Source organism: Colletes latitarsis, chromosome 7, assembly GCF_051014445.1.
Source record: "Colletes latitarsis isolate SP2378_abdomen chromosome 7, iyColLati1, whole genome shotgun sequence".
Lineage (NCBI taxonomy): Eukaryota > Metazoa > Arthropoda > Insecta > Hymenoptera > Colletidae > Colletes > Colletes latitarsis.
The window spans coordinates 14,904,248-14,922,930 of record NC_135140.1 but is presented as its reverse complement, the minus strand read 5'-3'; the positions used below and the strand labels follow the sequence as shown (position 1 = coordinate 14,922,930).

General features: G+C 39.2%; 1 long non-coding RNA gene across 1 annotated transcript in view; it reads left to right on the top strand.

Annotated features, from left to right (window-relative positions):
* The window catches only part of LOC143343231 (uncharacterized), a 45,021-nt gene that overhangs the window by 485 nt on the left and 25,853 nt on the right, over positions 1–18,683 (top strand). The gene's annotated exons all lie outside the window — the stretch shown is intronic.

The following is an 18,683-nucleotide window of genomic DNA, read 5'->3' as shown; positions in this document are numbered from 1 at the left end:
CAAATGAGACAAAAATTTTCTCGAATTTTTTTTCTAGAAAATGGGTAGGATTTCGGGGGTATGTCTATTCACCAAAAATGATTGTAATTGACCCCCCCAACCGAAAATAATTTTTCCAAAACGATTTGAAATTTTTTTTTACCGTCGAAAAATTTCACACCTTCCTGAATTTTTTTCTAGAAAATGGGTAGGATTTCGGGGGTATGTCTATTCACCAAAAATAATTGTAATTGACCCCCCCAACCGAAAATAATTTTTCCAAAACGATTTGAAATTTTTTTTTACCGTCGAAAAATTTCACACCTTCCTGAATTTTTTTCTAGAAAATGAGTAGGATTTCGGGGGTATGTCTATTCACCAAAAATAATTGTAATTGACCCCCCCAACCGAAAATAATTTTTCCAAAACGATTTGAAATTTTTTTTACCGTCGAAAAATTTCACACCTTCCTGAATTTTTTTCTAAAAAATGGGTAGGATTTCGGGGGTATGTCTATTCACCAAAAATAATTGTAATTGACCCCTCCAATCGAAAATAATTTTTCCAAAACGATTTGAAATTTTTTTTTACCGTCGAAAAATTTCACACCTTTCTGAATTTTTTTCTAGAAAATGGGTAGGATTTCGGGGGTATGTCTATTCACCAAAAATAATTGTAATTGACCCCTCCAATCGAAAATAATTTTTCCAAAACGATTTGACATTTTTGAATTTAATTGTTAATAACTATTTAATGAAGCCTCCATCAACAAATTGGTATTGTTGATTTTTGTCTCATTTTGGCCTCTAGAATCCCTCATTAAAATTTTTCCCAGGGGTGGGCGAACACCCTGTATATACATATGTGTATATTAATTCTAAACTTTAATTAGGGTAAGTTCAAATTACAACTAATATTTTATGCTATTGCTATTGTTTATATAATTATTATTATTTATGAGAAGATACTATTGTCATAATAGCACCAATGTCTCAATAATATCAAAATTATACCGCGTTTTGAATTTAAATTAAAAATTGCAGTAAAATTTCACATATTACGTTTGATTGCAAAAGTATTGATTTTTATTTTCATTATATATTGAGGACCAAAATTAAATTATTTCAAATGTTAAATAGAATACTTTTTTTTTTACATTTTAGTAAAGTAATAACTGAAATTTTAAATTTCACAATTATAATTGGCACCGCTGCAATTAACGTGCCATTGTGGGGCCTTTCTTAGAATTCATTTCACGTGGGATGAATGAAAATCGGTGCTAAGACCTCCCCGGATGTTTCTACGGGGCTCTTCTCTTTAACGTGAATTTAATATCCGTAAATATAATACGAGCATTTCACCGAACGATGAAAGCGACCGTACACAAGAAGAAGACCGTACAGTCTTGCTTCGAGGAACTGCGATTCAATTCGGCTTCGAGTGCGTATACATGCATACAAAGGTTATTCAGCTAAGCTCAAGGTCATGAGTACATGACTCGGGTCAGTCGAGCGCGTAAAACAGGCAAACGAGAATCTTTGTGCAAAAACAGCCATTAAAGACACCACTATCCCACGTCCCCTTTTGTGAGACGAGTGAGGTGCATTTGTGAACACATTGCTCGTACCGTGATCTTTTAAAATCTGTTGCGCCATGCGCTACACCAGTGGTCTCCATACTTTTTGGAACCCTCCCTTCCCCCTTAGGTTCTTTATTTCTTTTATCATTTTTGTAGAAATCTTTTTACTGATGTTAAATTACAGTCGAAGACGTTATTATCGACGTGAAATTCAAAGTCTGTGTGTTTGTGATGTTCCTATAAATCTTACTACCTTGATCTGTTCCAGATGAAATTTTGCATAGTTGTTCTTTACGTTCTGATGGAAAATATAGGCTACTTAATTTGCAATAATAATAATTACAAAAAATCCTTGAACGTTTTAAGAATTATTTGTACAATTATTTTGTAATAATTGGAAAATGGACAGGTTAAGGAATCCTCAGAATCATTTATATTATTTTTTAAGTAGAATTTATAGTTTGTTTTGACCTAAATAGAATATATAAAGAGTTCGATTACAATGTATTCTGAAATACAATTTTTGTTTTTGTAAAATGTATTTTTTCAATTCATATTAATTTATACTTATGTATATTAAATGAAAATCTATTTATAAATTGCAAAATAATCACAAGTTGGTGATAATAGCTATAAAATTGGATGAAGTAAATATTTCTGAAATTATAAAAACAGGTGATAAAGAAGTTGTATTAGAAAAATGCAAAATTGTTGCTAGAATTTTTCTTTGTTAGTATTCTGCCGTATCTCAATAACGCAGTAAATTCTGCACGTGTTCTTGGCGACAAAATTAGAACGAGGAAGTTTCGTTGTAGGCGTCGCCGTCCTTTATTTTATCGTATATTCATTTTGTGGTTTTTCAGTCTTGGTTAAAATATAAAATCGATGATAAGAAAAACATTCCGTGGACACGAAAAAAGATTTTCAATCCCCTGACTTATTATTTCCATTCAAATCTTTCTTGAAACATTATAGAATCATAGTTCGCCTAATTATCGAATAATTTAAACAAAAAATAGTTCCAGTGGAATATGGACTATACTAAAATTCTGTGTTTTTACAATACATCCTCTATACAGGGTGTTCGGCCACCTAGGGGAAAAATTTTAATGGGAGCTTCTAGAGGCCAAAAAATGACGAAAATCAAGAATATCAGTTTCTTGACTGAAGCTTCATTAAAAAGTTATTAACAAATTAAATTAAAAAATTTCAAATAGTTCCGGAAAAATTATTTTTGGTTGCAGGGGTCAATTATAAGCATTTTTGGTGAATAGACATATCCCTGAAATCTTACTCACTTTCGAGAAAAAAAATCGGAAAGGTGTTGAAATTTTTTGGCGAAAAAAAAAATTTTCAAATCGTTCTAAAAAAATTATTTTCGGTTGCAAGAGTCGATTACAATCATTTTTGGTCATTACACATACCCCCGAATTCCTACGCATTTTCGAGAAAAAAATTCCTTACCGAAAATCTAATTTCAGGCCAGAAATGTCTGCTCGAATTTTCATGCGAATCTTTAAAACGTCATAACTTCTAAACGGATTGGACGATTTTAATGTTTAAAAAAGCAAACTACGCGTATTTTAAGGAGAATATGTACAAATTGTAAAAATATTCGAAAAGTTGGTCCTTGACACCGCAAAATGAGAAAAACCCCATAAAAATGGTTCAATTTTCAAACAGCCATAACTCCTACAATTGTGAATATATTTCAATGAAACTTTTTTCTGAAGTAGAGCTTATGGATACCTACAAAAAAGTCTTAAACAACTTTTCTGTAGGACGTCAAACAAAATTACTAAAACTGAAAAACAAATTTTTATGAAAAATCGACAGGGGGTAGGTGCCTAAATTTTTCGACGAAAAAAAAAATTTCAAATCGTTCTGAAAAAAATATTTTTGGCTGCAGAGGTCAATTACAATTATTTTTGGTGAACGAAATTCTACTCATTTCCTAGAAAAAAATTTGATAAGGTGTGAAATTTTTCGACAAAATTAAAAAATTTCAAATCGTTCTGAAAAAATTATTTTCGGTTGCGGGGGTCAATTACAATCATTTTTGGTGAATAGACCTACCCCCAAAATTCTACCCACTTTCTAGAAAAAAATTCAGTACAGGTGGAACTTTAAACGTTAATAACTTTTTAACGAAATCTCCATCAACAAATTAGTATTCTTGATTTTCGTCTTATTTTGGCCTCTAGAATCTCCCATTAAAAGTTTTCCCAGGGGTGGCCAAACACCCTGTATAATCGAGCAGTGTATATCCAGGAATATTTGATATTACATATTTCCACATTTTTCAACTGTTACTTTATTCAAGTTCAATTTATTGTGTGCTCATAATCTCGTAGGAAGAAATTCATTTAGGATAAATGTGTACAAATTAGCAGTTGGATGGGTGAAGGGGTCACGAAGGGCGTCGCGATTTTTATGTCACGCGACTACCATGAAACACAATCATTGCAAATTGCGTTGCACCTTTGCTGCGTAAGGTCAAAGAGTCTTTAACCTCCCTGTACACGTCCCGATGATGGACGCGATAGACGAAATAAATAAAACATTTAGGCACGCGCGTAATTTCACCTTAACGAGAGAGAATCTTAATTAGACGTTTTCGTGCAATGTGTTGCTGGTCATCATTGCTGGCTGTCATCTTGCATTTTTGAGTGGGCTGTACTATTCGTGGAAGCCGTTCCATTCATGGAGAGTAGATGCTTTTAGCGGTCAGCGGTGCTCATTTTACGCACGCATTTCGGTACTTTCCCTGGTAAAAAAGTGGCCTTTAGTCGGATCGGAATGAAGTGCTCGCTACTTTTACGCTTCGTTGACTCGCCTCTTTGTTACGTTTCCCTCTAACTAAATATCTTTTACTCCAAGTAACCGTTCTTTCGTATTATTCAACTCCGATTCGTCATACGAAACTTGCATCCTTGGGATTTTATATCATCCTTGCATTACTCGAATCCTGTATTATTTCAATTCTACACCGTCTGTACCTTGCATCATTTGAACTTTATCGCTATAGTGTTATTATTTTTCTTATTTTATAAATAATTACATTAACAATTCATTTTATTTCAAACTACTATTATATTTAATCGGTAAATAAAACTCGAATATTCGTTTCGATCAATAAATTGCATTCGTGACGCCTTGTTTTGTTTCTATCGTTAAATCGTCACCGTTTAGGGGCCCTGTGCTCTATATTTTACTAAATCATCCACGATAAGAAAGAGGCTCCGGTGCCCTCGTACCTCGCAGCTCCGCCAGAATTTTTCTCAGAAATGTTTCGCACCGTACTTTTATCCCCTCGCAACCGCAAATCGTGGTATGCCGCACATTGTTATGCGTGCCACGACACACTGAGCACAGCTTTCTTTCAACCCACCTGAAACTTTTCACCGTCAAATTTCAGGTTGTTTTCTTGCCTCTTTTTTTAATTTCTGTACGGCTTAAAAGAAGCGATAAATGACTATCGAAGCGTTCGTCGGCTTCGACGAGCGATCTCAGTCGATGATACATCGTCTGCAAACCGCAAATTCTTGTAATCTCTCGAGAATAGTTCACGAAGTACTTAGTTTCGATTGAAAATTTTATTGTATGTGTATCAAAAAATTCCTGGTTTTACCTTTGTATAAACAATATTTTTTCGAGATCAATTCAAAGTTTCAGTTATTATCCTTCGTTTTTATTTTATTTCTATGTTAATTTTGTACAGTTTGTTTCGTTATTCTACCGCCAAGCTATTGTATTAGATATATTTGACTTAAAAGGATCAAGTGTATAAACAAAAATGAATGTAATTAAGTCTAGAAACTGTTTCATCAGTAATACGTTACACGAAGATTTAGTTTAACGTGTTGAATGTTAGATTAATCCCTGTCGGCGACGTAAAAGCTTTGGAACATCATTCAAGCCGCGAACTTTCCAAACGACATATTTGTTTTTCATTCGCGAAATCGTGTACTGGTCGTTTCGTATCGTTCCGATAAACATTTCCGTGACTCGAAATACCCGAACGGGAATTCTACGTTCATCGTGGTACTTAAAAGGCAGACGATACAATTTCTCAGGGAATGCCGCAACGAATTCCCCGCGATCCTTGCAAAGGCATGCGCGCATCCTGTCCTTCTGTGAAGGAACCGTCGACTACTGCCAAATTATAAGGGAACAAAAACAGTCGTCCGCTGGCGCCACCAGACGAGCTCCCCCTCCTTTTCATTTCTTTCTCCCTTTTTCCGTTCGACGTGATACCATGCTATCTCCAAGCGGAAAGAAATCCACGCCACGTCGGAGGTTGAACCTCTTTTTCTCTGTTATCGCCATTTTTTTTTTTTTTTTTAATCCCGTTGCAACCCACGCCATCTGACGTTGTCACGTTCAGTTAGCGATCTCGTTCATCGGTGATTTAATCCAGGGTGGCCAACTGCGGTAGCTCGCACTGAAAATCGAAATACTTTTTCATTTACTTTTCTGTGTCTTTAAAAATTGCAGAAATTACGATGTTAAGGGAGTCTCCTGCTCTAAGGGTCGAAAAAGTAAGTCATGTTTGGGAGTTAATTTAGCTTAAAACGTGGAATTGCCCTTTGGAACTGTATTTGGGTGTCGTACATAGGGTTTGCTACAATATATTTTCTATATCAAATACCAATCGGACTTTGTCTCTCACATAGTAGCCAGAAATGGTCCCTAGAGAAAGCAGGTTGCCTGGAGATTTCTAATGTTCCTCCATCCGGAAGGAACCTCTTCCTTCGCACGTTCGCTAAGATTTTCACTGTTCTTTTATTAAGAGGAGGATCTGTCCCCGGGGGTAGCACGGTCGAGGCCACCGTGTCGATCCTCGATCGCCTACCGTGGCCTCGGAGACGGTGGTTCATTGTGTAGCGCACGGAAGACAATGTCCGTCCGGGTGGACAAGCCGCGAGGACGTAGCCTGGAGGGGCGAGGGTGGCGCGTCTTGGAAACGTTTCTCGGAAAGCCGAAAACCGAAACACGAGCTGGCCCCGGCCTCCAGGAGAGCGGCGGCGTGTGTGACACCGGAGAATCGCCGCCATTCCACAGTGGCCAATTCTCTCTTTCCTCGTCTGTTCGTGGCTCGGTGGTTTTTCGGCCGTCAGCCTAGCCGCGAGCTGGTCTAAATGGCCGCGGGGACCAATCCTCGTCCCCTTATCGAGTTTCAGCGGCGCAGGTAACGTCTTAATTGGTGTTCAGTTCTCGCGGATACATTGTCTCCCGGTCGAACAGTGTCGTGAAATTTTAATCGGTCCGCTATGCCCTCGTCTTCAACGGTGCGCGAACATCACACGGCCCCGGGTGCCTTGATCAGAGCCGAAACAAAGTAGCACGCACGGGACGACCAGTTCGAAACGGACGGGCCGACGATACGGTTTTTTCTCTTATTTTTTTCTCTCGATCGCGACACGCGTTGCTCCTTTTGCGATTCCCGTGTCTCGCGAAGCGTTTGGACTGTTACCTTCGCGTCACTCACCGGATTGTAACAGAGAACCGTCGCTACGGGGTCGAAATTTTACGCCCCGGTCCCTAGACAAACGGTTTCGCCATTTCAATAACAATCTTCCTGAGCCAGTACTGTGTTTACGCGAGAAAAAGGCTATGTTGAAATCGCCACTATTAGGAGACGACACCACAGGCTAAACAACGTAGAAAGCAAAGGGAGTCATTCACACGCTCCACTGTTTAGGTTCTTGGCTCAACCTTGGTTCTTTGTTTAAGGACTTCGTGATCGACTTGAGGAATTAGAGGGGATTATGTGGATTGTGACGTCGTTTAGTTTGTAGTGTACCACCATTTCGACTCCCAACAATACCTGTCTACTATTGGTCGATATCTGACTACGTCATCGTCTTCCAATAATGGCGGATTCGCGAGGTAGCAGGGAACTAGTCAGGTACCAAGAGTAGAGACGTCAACACAGCCTAGCTTTCTTTTCGAGTAAGTGCTATACAAGCTCATATAACCGCAGACAGCTGCTCCAAAATAAGTTAGTTTGCTTTCGCTTCAAAGAGGTCATCTTAACGTTCAACTAATATACAATATAAAACAGTTAGGAATCCGTTTGCTTAGACTAGATTCGTTCTGTTCTTCGCTAATGTTTAGATGTAACGTCTTTGAGTCGTTCGTGACCAGATAGTTGTATATAGAGTTTATTTCGTACATACTAGATATTAGAATGTGTTGGTATTACCAGTCACCCAGGATATATTGCTTTTAATACTAATGTTACTAAATATAATTGATACGATTATTCGAATTGTTACGTGTATGGACATGTTGTACGACTTCTTGAGCCACGACGTGACTGTGATAAATGGTAGTATGATGCTGTCGTACGACTATCATTGCAGCTTGATGTACGACTCGTCGTAGAATAAATCATTACGTCTATGGTAACCATAAGGCAGGGTTTGCTTCCTAAGCCTTCGCGACGAGTCTAACTGGCATTTGAACGGTTCCGATAGTTCAGTAAATACATACATGATTAGTTTGAACAGATTATTTGAACGATTAATGGCGTCACCCCTAAGGTGGAATCTGCTCGATACGCTGATCGTTTCGACTAACAGATGCAGGAGGAAACGCTATTGCTGTTCAGATTATCGTCTTACGGATTTTACTATGATTGGGGCATTTTTGGGAAATACGAAGAGAGTAAGTTCTTATACCCTAAACACCAGAAGAAGAACCCACGTTCACTGTCCGGTCTCTTAGCGGCGTATCCAAAAGCGTGGTGCTATGACCCGTATACGAGTCACAGACAGTGAACGCGTTAAGAATAGTGACACTGTTTAGGTAATATTTGGGAAAGATTTTGATCGAAACGCACATGGGAGGCACATTGTTCTGGACTTCGACAGGCAATATCATAAACTGCCATCCTCGGACGGTATACTGCCGTCAGGTCGCGGTCATTGCACCGGATGACGTGCAATTCCGCATACTCCTTGCCGATGGTGTCTTGTAAACTCATAAAACACATGGATCCGAAGACATTGAAGTATAGCTAGAAAATTACTGTCTAAAAAGGTGCCTACAAACCACAGGACGGTAAACGAAAATTTTTCTTACCGTAATATAAATGGCGTCAATCGATGAACATATAAGTTTACTATCGAGTGTCCGATATGAATATTAAATAATCATAAAACCGCAATAAGCCACGTGCGTTAAATGACGATAAAACGAGTATTGTATTAATGAATATAAAATGAATAATTGAATAACGATAAGTGTACAAAGTTCCAAACTGTTTTCAGTAAGTAGGAAGAAAAATTAAGGAAGAACTTTTAGTAATGAATACTAAATAACGATAAAAGTACAAGTTTCTAAACTGTTTTCAGTACGTAGTAGAGGTGGAATTAATTCATTATGTACCAGTGGCATAGTTAGAAGACATTTTGGAATAAATATTAATATGCCTTGGACGGTTTGCTAGTATATCGAAAGAAACCAAAATGGACGACGGTCTTGTAAGCAGGATTATAGTATTAAAGTTTCGATCGATAGGGTCATTCTCAAAAACAGCGAGGGCATAGTTTTCTTAAATTAGTTTATTTTGTAATAAAATGTCCATTAAATGTTATAGTATATCTAAACAGTCGGTGTAACCTGAATAATTTAAAAAATTTTGTTTTATTGCAAGTTGGTCGTCCACGGACAGCAAGGTATCTTTATGGTCTGACACAAATTATCGAATTATCTTAAACAATAAAAAAGACCGTCAACCAAGTATCAGTCGTTCGAACATTCGTGCCATTATTATTTATTAGCTCCTTCTAAAAAATCTGTTAAATTTCTGTATAAAATCTCTGTATAAAATCTATTCGTGTAAAAATTGCCAAAATCTGTAGAGTTGCAGTCAAGATTATAATTTTCTTTATGCAACTATCACCGGGATACTGTCGTCCTTTCTTCCTTTCGTTCAGCACGTTATTGCCCATTGAGCGCGACAAAAGCATCAGTTTCCACGGTCGTAACTAGTTATGTCAGGTTTCTCCATATACGATAGCACCGTCATCGTCGTCCAGTGACGGTGCGTTTCAAATTATTTCTTTCAGTACTCTGCTTCGCGTATTATGCCTTTGTTTCGCGCGAGTACGCTGACTGATAACGTTATTTATGCAACGGTCGTGGAAGACACGCGAAAGCGAACCGTGAGAACCCCGAGGATCTACCGGGTGACGATCGTGCACTAGATTTATCGGTTACACGAATAAACACAATTTGTCGAATTTATCCTTTATTCCTTGTATATTGCTCGTCTCAGGAAAAGCGTCGTTCGAACTTGCGATGCCAGATAATAAAAATCGTGCGTGTAACAGCTGGATGACGTTCCTCGTTAGCGCAAGGATAAAGAACTGTGCGTTATGTTTTTACGAAAATATCTCTGTCAGTCGTGGGGGTAATCGAGGGACCACGTGTCCTCGCGAAGCATCGCTTCGAAGTTACGTGGCTAATTTTTCGTGAACGGTGTCAGTGGCGTTGCAAGCTCCAGCCATTTTCGAGCATTATACTCCGAAAGAAAGGATCTCGTTGATTACCTGGATACGAGAAAGGTTCGTAGTCCTCGTCCCCGGAGATCCGATCAGCCAGATTCTCTTTTTCCTACGTTTCTGTCCGGAGACTCGACGAGTTGGCCTAGCCGTTCGTTAAATGGATCGGAAAAGAATACTTTTCTCGGTCGAAAATACCTCGAAGGAGCCGGGGCCCCGGGGTCTGCGGTGTATTCGGTTACCGCACCTTGTCGGAAATCCTGTTTGATCCCACGGTCCGCTGGATGGCCTCCCCGATTCGTACGTGATAAACGAAAAAACTTGCCGCGCAACTGCGGCACCTACGTGACACCCTGGTAAAGAGATTATTGAATTCCTCCTACCGTTCTTTTCCCCTTGCTCCGAAATGTTGTCCGGCAAGAACATGCCCCGCGGATTTCCTCGTACACTTTCAGCAAAAACCGAATACTTAGGCGGCTTTTTGCCGATGTTTTGAGTCCTCCACGTGCCTACCGCTTAACTGAGTTACTTCTAAGGGGTGCGTCCGGCTTGACGTAATTGCCGTAAAAAGAAGCCAAATTGTGGTCCGTCCAGGGGGCTACTTTGCCCGATCCAAGGGTATCTTTAACCCCCTCGGTCCCTTGGTTCGTGGTTCAATTTATGAAGCCACGTTACTGGATTCCTTACGCGTCGAAACGAATGCCCAATTTATCTTTACAATCGTCTAGGAGGGCATCGCTATTTTTTATCTGCTTGGAGACTAGTTATATTTGGCGTGAGTTTAAAAAGACGCCAATCCAAAGTGTACATTCATTTTCTTCGCTCTTTTGTTTACATTTGCATAAGAAAGCAACGAATGTTTCCAGAATTTTTGAAACGCATCAACTCGGTGTTTATGGTCGTATCGTTTAATTCTTCTCAAAACGTGGCGAAGTGAACGAATCGAAAAAGGATATCGCGGTGTTCGTGTGATTTGAGCCGTCCTTGCCTGGAGACCGGCCGATTTCCGTAAACGTCGAATCGAAAAACCAGTTGAAAGTCGGCTGGGACAGTTTAACACGGTAAACAAGGAAATTATATCGTCGATTAATCGGTGCTCGTTTACGGTAACCCGCTCCCCGGTTAAAAACCGAGAAACAAACGGGGAGGAACTTTCGTTCCAGGCAACGATAGCCGCGTTCCCGATGTATCCGCGGATCATTTCTCGAAGGAAGTCGCTTCCTTTTTCTTCCGCGGCGGTTTCGCGGCCGTTCTGGGGCACGCCGGCGAGCTGCAGGATTCCGAGGTGTGCACGGCAGTCAGGATTGCGCCTCCCGCATTGCTGAATTCCAACCGGACGGAGTCGAACTGTCGAAACAGCCGTTGCATTCGGAGCACACCTCGCCAGGTGATCCTGCAATTAAATTAATAGTCGATTCCACGACCTTGCCTACCCTCGATCGATAACTTTTCCGATCGATTTGCTGTTCTTTCGTGAACGACGGTTCGTTTTTACGGGCTCGCCGCGTGTCTCTTTTTAATTGCCTCGATCATCTCGATCCCCGTACCGCCGTCGATTGATTTCCACAGGCGTTTGCTAAGTATCACTTTGTGTGCGTCTTATCGTGCACTCAATTAGCCGGACCCTGTTTTTACGCGGCTCTCTGGCCCTAAGGTATTCCGTATGCGATCCAGGCACCACGCGATTGATAAAGGACGACCCAAATCGATCGAAATTCTCCGCGATCTCAGAGATTCACGAATAAAATATTTAGATTAACTCGTAAGCAAAATTTGGAAATTGTTGTCCATCGATGGGTTTTCTAATTCGAGATCCGTAAAATTTGTATTAAAAAATTATCTATAGATATAGTGATCGAGAGTCTTTACGAAGAATAGAACGAATCCCAAGGTGACTAGATATTAGTAAAGTATTTATCGTAGATAAAAAAAGTAATCTAGGAGTCGATTAAAATTTCTAGATCTTCGATAACATTTGGATCGAGTTCAGGTGACCGCGCGTGTATATTTTATTTCTAAGTTGTTAAATTATTAAAAAGTAGAACGAATAGTTACCACCACCAGTTGAATTGTTTGTACAGGATGTATAGAATAAATTAAAGAAAACAGAAAGAAGATAGGTAAATATCTCCCTTGGCTTCAAATGTGCAGAAACCCGTGTAAAACGAAATTTAGGTAGTTTCATGGGACGAAGGTGCTGAACATAATTTACATATTTTTGTCGCTCGCGTGTTGCAGCTGACATCAAGACATGTCCAACCATGTTCTACAAGATGACCTTGAATTTTGAATCCAGGATTAAATAAGAGAACTTTTAGTCGTGACGCATTCTCGTATTACTGGGTATGAAAGAGAGTAATGTGCATAGTATTTACAGTTAAAATCACTGTTAATCTGTCGTTTAGCTGCAATCTAGATTTTCTTACATTTACATAAGAAATCTTTAAAAGTCATATTATGTATCTGTCTACAATATTTACTTTTCGTTAATTCATTAAATTTTCGATTTGTCAATGAATACAAAATTTTAATACAGTTAAAAACTTCGAAAAAATGTTTCTGCACCTTCGTTGCCTCAAATCCACCTAACCTTTATTCCACACATTATTTCGTATCTTCAAATCCGAAGGTTCTCTTTCGTACGAGTCACTCTATATGCGAATCACACTTGTTATTTTTCTTGTTCTGTTAAAGGGCTCAACCTGTTTATTCTGATAAAATAAATAAGTCGAGTTCAATGATCTATGACACAAGGTTATTCACGATCGTAAACACGTAATGAAGTTTTAAAAGAACACGTATTATCATTATTTTGCCATAAACGTTTAAACCCGCGATCTTTTCTCGCAAAGCGGTTAGTACCGAGAATTTTAAGTATTATTTTTTAAAAGCATTTTCAAGCATCCTGAAATATTCGTTGTTACTCTGAAATGTTTAAAAATCACGATATTTCGAACGTGAAACATTATTACGGGGTGTACGTTCAAGATTGCTTCGTTATGTATATGTGACCTTGAGTGACCTTGAACGTTCTTACGCCACAGGTCGTCGAACTCAACGTAAAAGCGCTCGTCATCGACAATGATGACTCTGAAATTGTCTGATGCTTCAACGCGTAATCATTCCGTAATAAAATTGAAAAATAATTCTATTTACACTATATATTTATCAAATGCAACTTAATCTTTATGAATAATCAAAAAAAGGAGCACCCTTCTACTATAGTTACCAAGAGGCAGAGACATCAATTTAACAGTAAAAAAAAAAATCTTCCTAAAATGGTTCCTCAAAATGACGTTGTTGCAAAAAAAAAAACAACTAGATGTATACATTTTTTGACTCATTCTGTTTCCAATATCACAAAATGGCATGAAAAATGTATTGGGTTTCTCGAGGGACTCGCTGTTCTAAGGTTTAATATTGTATCGTCGAACGCGATTTGCCTGGTGGCGTTGGGTCCCCTTCGTGACGCAAACGATGAAAATTCCTAGGAGGGAAAAAGGTGCAAGACAAATGGATTAACCGAGATTCATGGTACAAGTTCGTCCAGGGATGCAGGATTCCAAGGACGCGTCGGTTCCGTCACGCTTCGAATACCAAAAGTATTCGAACTGTCTTATCCGCGCGCGAGATAGTGTACCGGTTAATTTTACAGTTTTGCTGATCATTTTTCTGCCGCAATCAGCATTCGCAGAGACTGGCGAACGGCTAAGCAACTGGTTTAACCAGACCGGTCGACAACGATTTTTTAAAACGATTCTTTCGGTGGCCGGCCGATTTTTTTTCACCGCTCGACGAGTCCAGTTTCTAGTCTAGGCAGAACGTTTCGATCGAAAATATATCCGACCGCGGCCAGAAACGCTCTTTTACGCTAGGATACGCTGTTCCGTTGGAACAGGTTGCACGCCGATCGAAAAAACTTCTTCGCCTTGCAGCCTCTGGCATTCTGATAGGCTTTATCGATCATCGACTGCGCCTGTAGAGCACCTACATTTAGATCTACGAAGATCCGGCGCGTTGAAAATTAAAAGACGACGGGTACCGTCTAATAGATTTCTCAAAATGGACGGTCTCGAATATCGTGCAATTTTTTGGACTTTGAACCTGAGTCTCTCAATACACTTTTCGTTATATTGAGATTAATACCATTTCTAAATAATACTCATCCTTATGATACCGTTTGAGAAAATATTCTAGGTCTAATTTAAGGGAGTATATTCATCTAGATAAAATTGTAGCTATTTTGTCGATTGATATAATTATTATTTCCAATTGGAATAGTATTAAATTGATGTATCGTAACAAATTCGTCCCAATTAATTTTGTGGGGTATTCGTGGAAATTTATTATTTCATGAATCGTCGCTCGTGAAAGGCCCCCAGATTGCACCCCGCATGGCCACCCCGTTAATCCGCGCCTGCATCCCTCCGGTTCGGAAAACACTGGTGTATCTCGTGTCCGTGGTGGAAATAAATATACGTGGGAATCAGAAAAGGCCACGGAACGCTGTAAGGATGATCCACATCGGGTGTTCCCGCAAAAAGTAGCAGGAAAAAGCGGTATTGCCCTGCGTGAGCGCATCTACCTACATACTTGGCCGCCTTCGTTGGCTACCGTGGAAATTCCATTCTGCTGTACACGTGGTTCCACGGGAATGACGAGTGGAACAGGCTATAAAAATAAATGGAAACCTCTGACGAGGTTGGATCATAAAATCGGGACGTTTCAGGGTTGCGAAGGCTCGCGTTCGGCATAGGGGTGACAAGGTCGCGGCGATAGGGTGTTTCACAAACGTGGAGACTTCGCCGAGGAAGCGTTTGAAAGGATAAGTTTGGCATTGTTTGATCACGGACGATTTTTCGGGTCGAACATGCTGTTCCTTCGTTTGGGGATTCCCCATCCGTTTTGTAAACCTTCGTGTTTGTGTTTTATTCTGCGTGGACACCCGTGGGCCTTTAAAGGCACTGTTGATTTTGAGAAAAATTCATTTCTCGCACATTTCAACCAAAAACAATTTTTCCAGAACGATTTGAGATTTTTTAATTTTGTCGAAAAATTTGACCACCTAGTTGAATTTTTTCTCAGATGTGCGTAGGATTTCGGTGGTATGTCTATTGACCAAAAATGATTGTAATTGACCCCTGCAATCGAAAATAATTTTTTTAGAACGATTTAAAATTTTTTTTTTCACCGAAAAATTTAGGCACCTACTACCCCCTGTCGATTTTTCTTCAGAATTCGTTTTCGATTTTTAGTAATTTTGTTTGACGTCCTACAGAAAAGTTGTCTAATACTTTTTTTGTAGGTACCCATGAGCTCTACTTCAGAAAAAAGTTTCATTGTAATATATTCACTATTGTAGGAATTATCAACGTTTGAAAATTGGACCATTTTTATGGAGTTTTTCTCATTTTGCGGGGTCAAGGACCAACTTTTCGAATATTTTTGCGATTTCTACATATTCTCCATCAAAATACGCGTAGTTTGCTTTTTTAAACATTAAAATCGTCCAATCCGTTCAGGAGTTATAACATTTTAAAGATTCGCATGAAATTTCAAGGAACCATTTCAGGCCTCAGATTATATTTTCGGTAAGGAATTTTTTTCTCGAAAATGCGTAGGAATTCGGGAGTATGTTTATTCACCAAAAATGATTGAAATCGATCCCTGCAACTGAAAATAATTTTTTTAGAACGATTTAAAATTTTTTAATTTTGTCGAAAAATTTCACACTTTCTCGAATTTTTTTCTCAAAAGTGGGTAGGAATTCCAGGGTATGTCTATTGACCAAAAATGATTGTAATTGTTCCTTGTAACCAAAAATAATTTTTTCAGAATGATTTTAAATTTTGTTATTTAATTTTTAAATAACTTTTCAACGAAGCCTCTCATTAAAATTTTTCCCAGGGATAGTCGAACACCCCGTCTAAGAAAACAATGCATAATCTGATCGATATTATTATCGTAGTACATTGTCGAGCTATCAGAGATGATACTCGAATTTTGGCAGAATTTTTAAAACGGTAATATGAAATCCATCAAACGATGGAACCGCGCCGAAACGATTTGACGCAGAAACGTTATATGGGCCGAAGATCATAAGACAGGCGTTATAAATAAAACATGATACGCGGCGCGATTGTTTCGCATGTAGCACCGGATGACACGACGTAGCCTCGTCTGAATCTCCCGTAGATCGCCGGTGCGAGATTTGGTTCGTGAATGGCAGCCATCCTACAGCACACGTCGCGGTATGCGATGGGATTCGATAAAGACGGGGCCGCTAATCGAACAAGCGTCATTCTCCGACCGAAGAATTCTGCTTTTGATTATGCACACCGCATCGAAGATGATGCCTTCTTTGTAAATCGGCAAGCGTCATTCACGCGTGCACCGACACGCGTGACTCTCAGCCTCTGTTCCCGTGATTTCCAGTTAGATCTGCCGGGGCTAATTGGCCGGATTAGGCTCGTTACGCGACGATCTATGTTATTAACACGTTCACTGCCGGAACGTTTCGATGGAACTTGGAAAATTATTAATTTCGATCCTTTCGATTTATAAAATCAATTTACAAGCCTCTTTCAAGAATATTTAGCACATATTCATTTAAATTGTATTTTATACTTTTTGTAAAGGCGGGAAATTTGTATGTTTTGTCAAATATTTGCAAAGATAATTACCACTGGCTTAATAAATATTTTCCATGAAGGTTTCAAATCACGCAAACGCGCATGCGAAAGCTCCGGAGCGGCGTGGAATGTAATTAATTTTTCTAACACGTTTCGAAAAGACGTTGTAACTATTCAAATGTACCATTTATACGAAGCTTCACGTATCGTGACACGGAACATCATTCTATTTACTTTACGTTCTTCCTCGTCGACTTACAAGATGCATTCTTGCAATTGGTATGCATTCTAGCCTCGCTCAACCTGTCTGGCCTGTTGGTATCACTTCGGTAGCAATATTCGTCGTTTCCTTTCTTCTGCTTTCTAAAAATAGGAGAAACAAACAGAGCAGACGCAAAAAATTCGAACCTAACATTTTCCTAGTAAATCAGCAATCGAAGAATATTCCTTTAAAAAATTATTTGAATACTCACTTCGATAGTGTTAAAATACATTAGATTATCAATTTTGTATATAATTTACAGAAAAAACAATCGTCTGTCTGGTATATGTAACAAAAGAGCAATCGAAGACGACTTTCACCAATAAAAAATACAAAGAATAATAAAAAATAGAAATAGTTAAATTTTAATTGTTAGACACGTTGAAGCTATTTTTTAATTAACGTATCTACTTTATTTGTTTTAATTCTTTTTAAAAATATTTATCAAATTTGACATCCTCTGCTTTCTTTATCAAAATGGCTCCTCAGTTTGGGCCTCAAAATCTTAATTCGGTCTCGATTGCATTTAATTTATTTCCGTTGGATAGATCGAACAAAAAAATTCGACAGAATTGTTTTCTGTTATATTCTCTTCTTTACGGGCTGTATAATAAAAATTCCTTGATCGATTTTCCCCTGATGGTTGTCTCCATTCGTCGAGCTATCCGTCGCGCGTTCATCCGATTCCAACGTCTTCTTCTCTCACCTGAGCGTCCTCCACGGTAGAAACAACCTCGTGTGTGGCACACGTGATTTACATGTGAGCTTGTGGCTTCCAGTGACGGCTCCTTCTACATAAAACGTGCGTGTATACACGCGGACGGCATCATCGCGAGCATGGTAGCTTTTGTGCGTGGAAGAGGCGTCTGCCGATGCAGGATGTTTTGGCGAGGCTCGTGAAGGAATTGCAGGGAAAAGGCAGGAGAGAAGGGGGGTTTCGTGTCTCTGTAGCGATGGGACTAACAAGGAACGTCACAACCAACTGTAACAGATCGATTTTGACGAAACTCTACAAGTAGAAAAAACATTTTCAAACACATATTCTTGTTATGCATTAAAATTCTTATTGAGTGGGTGAAAAGTGCCCTGATAATCGCAAATTAAACACGTAGGATGGTTCTGTTGCATCTAGCCGGGGAAATATTGTTTCATATAACGAGACACTACTGTTTCACGAATTAATTCACGTACTATTTTGTTTCAATTCATGCTAAACGTGCACCAAATCAACTCTTTAATTTTACGTGAACAGTGATAGTTACTGAATGGTACGAAAATAGAAAGTCAGCGATTATCGAGAAGCGCGACGACGCGTTTGGGTCAACGCGATTACATCGCTATCGACGTCGAATAATTCGTCGAGATTCGAGGTTGTATTTCAAAGATGAGTTAGGCCATTGCGCGGAGTTTTGAAGGAGATTCGTTAAGAAATTGTGGGGGAGAAAACGTTTCTTCCTTTCTTTTTGTTTCACTGCGCGAGACAGGCCCCGGGTGGTCCCGTGTGATCACCGAGGTACCAGTTTATACCTACAACGTGGGCTGTGATACGCAAAACATGATAAACGGCGAGATGACGAATACGTAAAGTTTATATTGTATCAGATATTTTGCAATGTAACGTATCTCATTACTGGGGAGCAACGTTGGGACCGTTTCTGAGAATCGGACCCTCTCTTCTCGGATTTGTTTAATGCATGTGAAATTAGATTTGTTCGAGG